Source organism: Sinocyclocheilus rhinocerous, unplaced genomic scaffold (genome assembly GCF_001515625.1).
Source record: "Sinocyclocheilus rhinocerous isolate Xijiao unplaced genomic scaffold, SAMN03320098_v1.1 scaffold1564, whole genome shotgun sequence".
NCBI classification, from domain to species: Eukaryota; Metazoa; Chordata; class Actinopteri; order Cypriniformes; family Cyprinidae; genus Sinocyclocheilus; species Sinocyclocheilus rhinocerous.
In genome coordinates, this window is record NW_015638982.1 from 1 (window position 1) to 11,214 (window position 11,214).

An 11,214-nucleotide genomic window follows, 5' to 3' on the forward strand; every position below is an offset into this window, starting at 1 on the left:
CTATGCGAACACACTTGCCCGAAAAAGTGCAGGGGACGAATTTACATGCTCTTAAAAGTGGGGGGGACACGTCCCCTGCGTAATCTACGCCCCTGTCAGCAGCCATCTCCAGCTATAACAACTGCATTTGTACAGACCGGACTTCAGGGACTAATATTAGTTCAAACTTTGTATCTCTCCATCAGTACATTTCAATGTTTCTTTGTGTTTTCTGACATCCAGTACAAGCTGTGAACCATCACGGAGAGATTTTCAAGCATTTTCAAGTAGCTTCGGTTGTCATTTCGATTGTAGCAATGGGTAAAATCCATGGAATAAGAGAAAAAAAATGTGTGCCTTTTGATGTCAAAATCAGAATGCAAATAATTTTTATAGAATACTGTCGTCAAAGACGCCATTTGCAGCTAAACACAGGCATTTAAATGGACATACTATGGATGAAAACTGCTATGATTACTCTTCTTTTAAATCATAAATTTGATTTAAACAATAGGTCTACATAATATTCACATATGCTGTTCATAGGGGACGTATTGTTTTAGCCCTACAGTTACAGCATGAAATATTATTTAAACCTATTACTATTAACATTTTACATAACTTTTATGTATTTTATCTCACAATTCTGACTTTTTTTTCTCGCAAATCAAGTTTATATCTCCTAATTTGGACTTTATAACTCCATTTAACTCAAAAATAGTGAGTTTGTCAATTCTGATGGAAAAAAGCCAGAAGTGTATACTATTCTGAGCTGAGGGGAAAAGAGAGAATGACGAGTTGTTTTTCCTGATCAGAATTGTGAGATATAATCTCGGAATTGCGAGAATAAAGACATAATTTTGAAATATAAAATCAAATTGACCTTTTTTTTTTAAAATTCTGTTATTCCATGGCTCCATAGCTGCATGGCATGCCACTTAAAAACTGTCATTTTCTGCCACCAGATAGGCTCTGCCCACAAAAAAACATAATCACTGTTTGCACACAGATCTGTAAGATGTATCCCACTCACTAATGTCAATTTCGTTGAATAACAGTGCTTATCGCTGGGTGACAAGCTCTTGTAATATGTGGAGAACATTTTGAAAATAACATCTAATCAATATAATCTATAATCTTTTTTAATCTAACTATTTTGTACCATATCCGTGTAATTCTCTAGCCGTAAAGGCTATCTTTCCCGGGTTTTCTGCAACCATGATGCTCACATCCCGAATGTTTACAAACCTATAATTAGCCTATAAACTTTTGAGTAATATAACTTAATTATCACTATACTTCTGATATTAAGTAACAAACTAAACTGACTAAACTAACGAACTATTTTGATTTCCCAAATCCGCTACTAGCTTGTTGCCTGTTAGCATCACCAGCACGGTTGCCACTTATCTTGCTTACATTGCTTACACTCTATTCACACACACATTACCATTGTTTTACTCACTGTTTCGTTGCTTTAATGGCAGATGTATGTCTACCTTTGAGTGCAGGTTAGGACACAGGCCCAGCTGCGAGAGCAGAGAGCCATGCTGTAAAAATCCCAGACTGACCTGGAATAATTAATAATATATGACCAGAAATTCTTGAATTAGTTAACTAATACAAATATTACAAACTTAAGTGTTTATTTAATAAAATGTAAAGCATTAAACATAGACAATGGGCTTGTTTGGAACACATGTGGGTTTAAATGTAAATCATATTTTATAAGCCCACTCTGACTTTTCATGTTTGCATATAAAAAGTGCTTTATCAGCACTTTGACTACAGCAGTTTTTCACAAGATATTTCATCACCATATCTTTAACTCATGATTTTCCTCATTTGTATGTCACTTTGGATAAATACATTTGCCAAATGGATAAATGTAAATGTGTAGCTGAGAAAACAAGACTGTTGTTCATAGGTACTTATTCATCATTCATGCAAAATAGAGATCCATATAATGTTTTATACTTTGGAAACAAATTTATCTGTCTTCAGAATTGTATACTTTGGAATACGAACAGAGAAAGCAATTACTGTGGTTTTAATAAAAGATAGATGATCTCTTCTTCTTGTCTTTTGAGTGCAGTTGTTTTTTATTTATTTATTGATTGATAATGTGCCTTAGCTTAATATTTAAACAAATTCATATATTTTTTTCTGTATGTTTGAGTTAATTTTAATATGAATGCAACTGTCTGCCTGACCCTCTCTAGTCAATAAATTAAACAGTTGCCACGTCACAATTAAAAAAGTTTGTGTCATTATTTGTACAGCTCTTAAAATGGGTTTACAACGCATATTGCATTTTATTATATTATTTTGAATCTAAAGACAACCTTGGATTTTTATCTAATTTAATAAATAAACCAGGCCAAGACCAGATAATTATGTTGTAATTGATTAACATGGTGCTTTGCTGTCTTCTTCTTCTTTATCCAGTCTTACAATGTTTAGTTTAGTTTAGTTTAGTTTAACTTTTTTGTCTGTCCAGATTTCCTGAACAGAAATTCATCTTTGACACTGGCATAGAAAATACATCCTAACAAATAATACTACACATTCACATATCCCATAAAAAAAATAAAATAATACAATACAATATATATGTATGCCCACACATATGCATACACATGTGTACACACACCTACCCAGAAAGATACCTCATGATAATACCTCAATTAAGAATTTGGTTTAAAACAGTCCCCGCCAATGGTATAATGATCTTTTACATAGGTTCTTTTTAGCCAGCGGTATACGCAGCCTGCGCCCTGAAGGAAGGGCCTCAAAGCAGGAATGAAGTGGATGAGTTTGATCTGAATAAACTACGAACGCCTTTTTTTCCATAAAGTGTAAAAACTACGCAGCCTGCGCCCTGAAGGAAGGGCCTCAAAGCAGGAATGAAGTGGATGAGTTTGATCTGAATAGACTGCAATCGCCTTTTTTTCCATAAAGTATAAAAACAGCTCTTGCATTGTACTCTGTTTCTGGCCGATTATCCTATTTGCTTCATTAATTACTCGTGTTAATTTATTTTTCTGTTTCATTGTTAAATTGCCATACCATGATACAATATTATATGTTAAAATACTTTCAATCATCGATCTATAAACAATAGTTAAGACCCTCCTATCAATGCTAAAATTTCTTAGTTTCCTGAGTAGACCTAAACGCTGTCTTGCTTTCTTGTGTATATGGTCCACATTTTCCTGGAATGAGAGTTTGTCATCAATGATTGTACCTAAATATTTAAAATTTGAAACTTGCTCTACCTTTACACCTTTTATAGTAATTTGTTCATATGAGACACCAGCCGTACCGATCCTATTTTTGTTCCCACAGCATAGTTCCTTTGTCTTCTCAATATTCAATTGTAAGTGACTATCATCAAACCACTGAACAAGACTTTCAATATACTCAAAATAAGTTAAACTATTCATGTCCAATTGGCAAGAGATTAAAACCAAATCATCAGCATATTTGATCAGGGTGAGATCATCCCGGTTACATTGAAGTTCATTAATATAGACAGAAAAAAGCAGAGGTGATAACACGCATCCTTGTGGTAACCCTGAATTCAGGACTATATAATCAGATGAGATTCCATTGACACAGACTCGTTGGGGTCTATTTCTTAAAAAATGTTCAATCCATAAAATCAACCAACTGCTTACACCTAAATCTTGCAATCTTTCTTTTAAAATTTGCGGTTGTACAGTATCAAAGGCTGATGTAAAATCCATGAAAAGAATTCTGGAATTTGTTTTATCTAGGTGGTGTTGGGCCTTATGTAACAAGTTCAGAGAGGCATCCACCGTGCTCCGATCGAGCATGTAAGCAAATTGTAATGGATCTACAAAGCCTTTAATTTGTGACATCAATTCTTTACATAATATACGCTCCATGCACTTGCACAGAATAGATGTTAGTGCAATTGGGCGAAAGTCTTTAAGAGCTCCGGCCTGAGAAGTTTTAGGTACACAAGCTTCAGTCTGGATCCAGAACACCTGAGAAGAGATGATGCCAACCCCTCAGAGGACCTCAGATGATGCCAACCCTGAAACAACATACAGAACTACCAAATTTTGATTGGTGTTCATCGTCTGTTTGATTATGTCTTTAATTGATTTTTTCCATACATTTCTGCCAGATGTACATAAACTGACAGTCAACACTGATAAGACACTACTAAATATTGTAGAAACTTAATTTTCTGTATTTTACGTTGCTTTGCAACGATTTGTATCGTAAAAAGCGCTATACAAATAAACTTGAATTGAATTGAATTTATATTTGATGTTAATTTGAATGTTATTCTGTGATCTGGGGTGTGGCAGGGAGAATGGCAGGTGAAGGCTGTCAAGGTTTGGCTTTCAGATGGCAGAAGTGAAACCTTTGGACAACCAGCCGGACGGTATAAAGAGTATGCATTCAAGTCTGGTGAGTGTTTCACCTCACTGTCCCCGTGGGACAATGGAGAATACAGACGTCTTGGAGCCATCAAATTCAAGACCAACCAGGGTGGAGAAATTTTTTGCAAGAATGACCAAATACTCACTACCAACAGAATATCCCATGGATGTCGGCTCTGGGTTTTGTCTGGGAGTTGAGGGAGGAGCTGGTGCAGGTATTACCCGCATAGGATTCATGTTTCTCAATGCAGTTCAAACAACAGTTCTCACCAATGTCAACTATCCCACTCTCCACCTACTAGAACCAAAGGTGGCAGTGGAAGAGATCAAATCCATGACTTACACAAATGACACCTCCGCTAATCAACAGCAAACAGTCGAAACTTCAAAGAAAGTGACCAAAACATCCTCATGGTCCATGAGTAACAGCTTTACAGCAACATTTAGTGTGGAAGTGAAGGCAGGGATTCCAGGGATTGTAGATCTTTCTACAGGATTCAGTGTCAGCGTTGGAACAGAAAGCAGTTATTCATTCATCGCACCAAAAGATAAACTGCAGTGCTTTACAATTATAGGACAGGAAGAGCTAAATAAACTTATCACTGCATCTAAACCAACAACATGTCTGTTAGATCCTGTACCCACTAAATTACTGAAAGAGTTGTTACCTGTAGCAGAAGAACCGCTTCTCAATATTATTAACTCGTCGTTGTCTTTAGGTCACGTCCCAAAACCATTCAAGCTGGCGGTTATTAAGCCTCTTATTAAGAAACCACAACTAGATCCTAGTGAACTGGCAAATTACAGACCCATCTCAAATCTTCCTTTTATGTCTAAAATTTTAGAAAAAGTTGTGTCTGCTCAATTGCGCTCCTTCCTGCAAAAAAATTATCTCTATGAAGAATTTCAGTCAGGTTTCAGGCCCCACCATAGCACAGAAACTGCACTTGTTAAATTTACAAATGACTTGCTTCTTGCGTCAGACCAAGGCTGTATCTCATTGCTAGTTTTACTTGATCTTAGTGCTGCGTTCGACATTATAGATCATGACATACTCATAGATCGATTACAAAACTATACAGGTATTCAAGGGCAGGCTTTAAGATGGTTCAGATCCTACCTTTCCGATAGCTATCACTTTGTCTATTTAAATGGGGGAATCATCTCAATTAAATCTCAATTAAATCCAGTAAAGTATGGAGTGCCACAAGGATCTGTCCTAGGTCCTCTGCTATTTTCGATATACATGTTGCCCCTTGGTAATATTATTAGAAAATACGTGATTAGTTTCCACTGTTATGCCGATGATACTCAACTATATATCTCAAGACCAGATGAAACTTCTAAATTATCTAAGCTAACAGAATGTGTTAAAAATTTAAAAGATTGGATGACCAATAATTTTCTCCTATTAAATTTGGATAAGACAGAGATATTACTTATTGTACCAAAAGACAGTACACAGAATCTCGTGGATTACAATTTGCATCTAGACGGATGTACTGTTACTTCCTCTACAGTCAAAAATCTGGGTGTTATATTAGACAGCAACTTGTCTTTTGAAAATCATATTTCCCATGTTACAAAAACAGCATTCTTCCATCTTAGAAACATTGCCAAGCTACGAAACATGTTACCTGTTTCTGATGCAGAAAAGCTAGTTCGTGCATGATTGACATCCCATGGTAACTAGGATTTACACAAGCTTCAGTCTGGATCCAGAACACCTGAGAAGAGATGATGCCAACCCCTCAGAGGACCTCAGATGATGCCAACCCTGAAACAACATACAGAACTACCAAATTTTGATTGGTGTTCATCGTCTGTTTGATTATGTCTTTAATTGATTTTTTCCATACATTTCTGCCAGATGTACATAAACTGACAGTCAACACTGATAAGACACTACTAAATATTGTAGAAACTTAATTTTCTGTATTTTACGTTGCTTTGCAACGATTTGTATCGTAAAAAGCGCTATACAAATAAACTTGAATTGAATTGAATTTATATTTGATGTTAATTTGAATGTTATTCTGTGATCTGGGGTGTGGCAGGGAGAATGGCAGGTGAAGGCTGTCAAGGTTTGGCTTTCAGATGGCAGAAGTGAAACCTTTGGACAACCAGCCGGACGGTATAAAGAGTATGCATTCAAGTCTGGTGAGTGTTTCACCTCACTGTCCCCGTGGGACAATGGAGAATACAGACGTCTTGGAGCCATCAAATTCAAGACCAACCAGGGTGGAGAAATTTTTTGCAAGAATGACCAAATACTCACTACCAACAGAATATCCCATGGATGTCGGCTCTGGGTTTTGTCTGGGAGTTGCAGGAAGAGCTGGTGCAGATATTGTCCGCATAGGATTCGTGTTTCTCAATCCAGTTCAAACAACAGTTCTCACCAATGTCAACTATCCCACTCTCCACCTACTAGAACCAAAGGTGGCAGTGGAAGAGATCAAATCCATGACTTACACAAATGACACCTCCGCTAACCAACAGCAAACAGTCGAAACTTCAAAGAAAGTGACCAAAACATCCTCATGGTCCATGAGTAACAGCTTTACAGCAACATTTAGTGTGGAAGTGAAGGCAGGGATTCCAGGGATTGTAGATCTTTCTACAGGATTCAGTGTCAGCGTTGGAACAGAAAGCAGTTATAGTCATGAGCACACCGATGAGAGAACCGAAACTCTGACCTTCCCTCTTGACGTACCGCCTAAAAAGAAGGTGGATGTTGACATCACCATCGGCAGAGCCGCGTTTGACCTGCCTTACACAGGCACACTGAAGATCACTTGCAAGAACGGCAGTGTGCTACAGTACGAAACCAATGGCCAATACCAAGGCATCACTTACACTGATATCAAAGTGAATACTAAAGAATCTGATCTGTAATGTTAAGGCAAATTATACATGCAACACATACATTCTTTCATTTTCCTACTGATTTTATGTATCAGTTATTCTACATATAATTTCAGGGGTTTTCAGGGAAAATATATATTCAGCATTATTCTTGAAATAATATTTTATGATTTTATTACAGAGACATTCATATAGCGTATACTCTGTGTAATCGCTTTAATATAATCTTTAGAATATCAATTACTCTACATTTAATCATAATTTTCCTGGGTGTTTTGGGGATATATATATATTAATTCAACACTGTTATTCTTGAAATTATGTTTTATGACTTCAATACAGCAACATTCATATATCTTATACTTTGTGTAATCACTTTAATATAATCTCTAGAAACAAATTATATAATTTACTTGATCATGTAAGACTTTCAAATGTGTTTAATCTAACATTTAATAAAAGGATTACATTTCATTAAATAAACAATGGTATCAATTTTCTGTTTCCTGTACGTCCTGCTGTGAGGAAAACATTACTAATCTATACTAATTTAGCACACCAATGTCTCCATGTAGAAATTTATGCCATCATACAAATTTCATCCAGATTTTTAGAACCAAACAAGTGGAAACCAGGTTCAGGTTGAGCAATTTCATGAAATATAAATAAAAAGTGACATGCAGCAGAACATCAGTATTTCTCTGCTCTATGACTTGAACACAGGCTCTACTCTTCAGCACAGTGATAACCAACAAAACTCAGACAAATAGAAACCCTTTAAATCCCAACAGAATATTAAACCCGAATATATCGACCCCCATATCATTATGTGGGAAAACACATGAACTTGCACTTATTAGCATTTACTCTCCTTTAATGGAGTTCACCAAACTTTTTTTTTCTTTTAAGTGCAATGTGAATTCACAGTAATTTTACAGTAAGCTGCTGGCAGCAAATTTGCCAAAATATTACTGTTTTTCTACAGTTTGCTTGCCATGAACAAAATTTAGAATTTATAACCATAAAATTCTAAATCTAAATTATAACTGATTCGGTATTCCTGTGATTGACTGACATGAATCACTGAATCATCTTTATTCCAGCTGTAACTCCAGCTGCTGACGTCTGTCTCCTGTCTCCTCCTTTGCATTGTGTTAACACACATGAAGGCTCCAGACCAGCAAACCACCAAAACTTCTGCTTTTATAGGGGTGCTCGCACTTGTTGATGATCAGTTAAACGATCAGCAGTGCCTGACTGTCCTAACTTTGTCACACATGGATTTTCCATTTTGGGTTTATTTTTGTTAAATAAATATTGACACGGTGTAATATGTCATTTGTTATTGTTCATCTGAGGTTTTATTTTCCAAATTTTTAGGACCTGCCAAGGACCAGATTATTATAATTTTTTTTTTTTTACTGTATTATGTCCTGATACGGAAAACCACAGAAAACCATGTTCACAACAAACACAATTATTCATAACTCACAATTGCTCACCACAAGCGAGTCGATTTACAGTATTTACTGATATGGAGATATGCTCAAAATATAATCATATTCTTAAGAATTCTGTCAAAATGGGTCTGTTAACACCTTTCAATTAGGGTTGCCACCCGTCCCTTAAAATATGGAATCGTCCCGTATTTAAGGTAAAATGAAGCGTCCCGTATCAAATCAATACGGGTGTAACGAGGCGACAGGGACGAGAGACGTGCGGATCCATTTGCAAAGCATTTATTCAAAGGCGTGGTCAGAAACAGGCGAGGGTCAGACAATGGCAACAGGTATATTGAGGGCAAGACACATGAATAGTCCAGTAAACGGGCATGGTCGATCTCCGGCAAACAATGTCCAAATAGGGTAATCCAAAGGGTCAATCCAAACACAGGCGATGGTCCAGGCGAGGGGTAATCAGTATCCGAACAGGGCGAGACGAGAGGGGTAATCCAGGATGCACAGGCAAGAATCAGAACACGAGAAAAGGCAAGGCAAGACTATAACTAGACTATGGAAAACTCAAAACAATGACAGGGAATTGGCTCCGTAAATTAGCTACGCTAAACAGCATAAACGCTTAAACAATACTCTAAACAATGGTATCAATTTTCTGTTTCCTGTACGTCCTGCTGTGAGGAAAACATTACTAATCTATACTAATTTAGCACACCAATGTCTCCATGTAGAAATTTATGCCATCATACAAATTTCATCCAGATTTTTAGAACCAAACAAGTGGAAACCAGGTTCAGGTTGAGCAATTTCATGAAATATAAATAAAAAGTGACATGCAGCAGAACATCAGTATTTCTCTGCTCCACGACTTGAACACAGGCTCTACTCTTCAGCGCACTGATAACCAACAAAACTCAGACAAATAGAAACCCTTTAAATCCCAACAGAATATTAAACCCGAATATATCGACCCCCATATCATTATGTGGGAAAACACATGAACTTGCACTTATTAGCATTTACTCTCCTTTAATGGAGTTCACCAAACTTTTTTTTTCTTTTAAGTGCAATGTGAATTCACAGTAATTTTACAGTAAGCTGCTGGCAGCAAATTTGCCAAAATATTACTGTTTTTCTACAGTTTGCTTGCCATGAACAAAATTTAGAATTTATAACCATAAAATTCTAAATCTAAATTATAACTGATTCGGTATTCCTGTGATTGACTGACATGAATCACTGAATCATCTTTATTCCAGCTGTAACTCCAGCTGCTGACGTCTGTCTCCTGTCTCCTCCTTTGCATTGTGTTAACACACATGAAGGCTCCAGACCAGCAAACCACCAAAACTTCTGCTTTTATAGGGGTGCTCGCACTTGTTGATGATCAGTTAAACGATCAGCAGTGCCTGACTGTCCTAACTTTGTCACACATGGATTTTCCATTTTGGGTTTATTTTTGTTAAATAAATATTGACACGGTGTAATATGTCATTTGTTATTGTTCATCTGAGGTTTTATTTTCCAAATTTTTAGGACCTGCCAAGGACCAGATTATTATAATTTTTTTTTTTTTACTGTATTATGTCCTGATACGGAAAACCACAGAAAACCATGTTCACAACAAACACAATTATTCATAACTCACAATTGCTCACCACAAGCGAGTCGATTTACAGTATTTACTGATATGGAGATATGCTCAAAATATAATCATATTCTTAAGAATTCTGTCAAAATGGGTCTGTTAACACCTTTCAATTAGGGTTGCCACCCGTCCCTTAAAATATGGAATCGTCCCGTATTTAAGGTAAAATGAAGCGTCCCGTATCAAATCAATACGGGTGTAACGAGGCGACAGGGACGAGAGACGTGCGGATCCATTTGCAAAGCATTTATTCAAAGGCGTGGTCAGAAACAGGCGAGGGTCAGACAATGGCAACAGGTATATTGAGGGCAAGACACATGAATAGTCCAGTAAACGGGCATGGTCGATCTCCGGCAAACAATGTCCAAATAGGGTAATCCAAAGGGTCAATCCAAACACAGGCGATGGTCCAGGCGAGGGGTAATCAGTATCCGAACAGGGCGAGACGAGAGGGGTAATCCAGGATGCACAGGCAAGAATCAGAACACGAGAAAAGGCAAGGCAAGACTATAACTAGACTATGGAAAACTCAAAACAATGACAGGGAATTGGCTCCGTAAATTAGCTACGCTAAACAGCATAAACGCTTAAACAATACTCGGTGATGAATGGTGGTGTGAGACTGATTTATATAGTGTGTGTTATAGGTAGCAGCTGTGTGTGATTGGTTTCAGGTGAGCTTGTGATTAGTGCAATGGAGCATGGGAAATGTAGTCCAGGGTGATCTGTAGCAGTCTGTGTCGTGTGAGAGTCCATGTGGAGATCGGGTGACCTCTGGTGCTGAGTGAACGGAAGTTTATAGACCGGATTCGTGACGACGGGTCGTGATTTGTCCAACACATAG

The 11,214-nt window shown here is 37.1% G+C and overlaps 2 pseudogenes; both read left to right on the forward strand.

The window, feature by feature from the left end:
* The first annotated feature begins 4,316 nt into the window (after positions 1 to 4,316).
* On the forward strand, positions 4,317 to 6,282 carry LOC107750779 (natterin-like protein; annotated as a pseudogene).
* Positions 6,283 to 6,448: 166 nt separating this feature from the next.
* LOC107750780 (natterin-like protein) lies at positions 6,449 to 7,297 on the forward strand (annotated as a pseudogene).
* The last annotated feature ends 3,917 nt before the right edge of the window (positions 7,298 to 11,214 follow it).